Raw genomic sequence first — 753 nt, 5'->3', positions numbered from 1 at the left:
CTCAAATGCTGGTTCTCTAAACTTCCTCAGTAGCGATTCACGAAAAGAACGCCTCCTTTCATCTAGAGACTCCCACCCGAGTTCCTGAAGCATTTCCGTAACACTCGCGTGATGATCAAACCCACCAGTAACAAATCTAGACCCGGGTTCGATTCCCGGCGGGGCCAGGGATTTTCTCTGCCTCGTGATGACTGGGTGTTGTGTGATGTCCTTAGGTTAGTTAGGTTTAAGTAGTTCTAAGTTCTAGGGGACTGATGACCATAGATGTTAAGTCCCATAGTGCTCAGAGCCATTTGAACAAATCTAGAAGCCCGATTCTGAATTGCTTCTATGTCCTCCCTCAATCCGACCTGATAGGGATCCTAAACGTTCGAGCAGTACTAAGAATAGGTCGTATTAGTGTTTTATAAGCGGTCTCCTTTACAGATGAACCAGACCTTCCCAAAATTCGACCAATGAACCGACTATCCGCCTTCCCCACAACTGCCATTACATGCTTGTCCCACATCATATCGCTCTGCAATGTTACGCCCAAATATTTAATCGACGTGACTGTGTCAAGCGCTACACTACTAATGGAGTAAGCTACTACACTACTAATGGAGTTCAAGCTGATAGAGTGTTTGTAATTGTGTGGGCATGTGCATTTGGGGTGGAACTGGACCCATGATACGTCTAGATACGACTCTGACAGGTGACATGCACGAAAGCTTCCTGTTGCTCACCTACATCCATTCAAGTCCATTGTGCGTT

The sequence above is a fragment of the Schistocerca piceifrons genome, chromosome 4 (assembly GCF_021461385.2).
Source record: "Schistocerca piceifrons isolate TAMUIC-IGC-003096 chromosome 4, iqSchPice1.1, whole genome shotgun sequence".
Taxonomy (NCBI): domain Eukaryota; kingdom Metazoa; phylum Arthropoda; class Insecta; order Orthoptera; family Acrididae; genus Schistocerca; species Schistocerca piceifrons.
Note: the sequence above shows the minus strand (reverse complement) of the source record.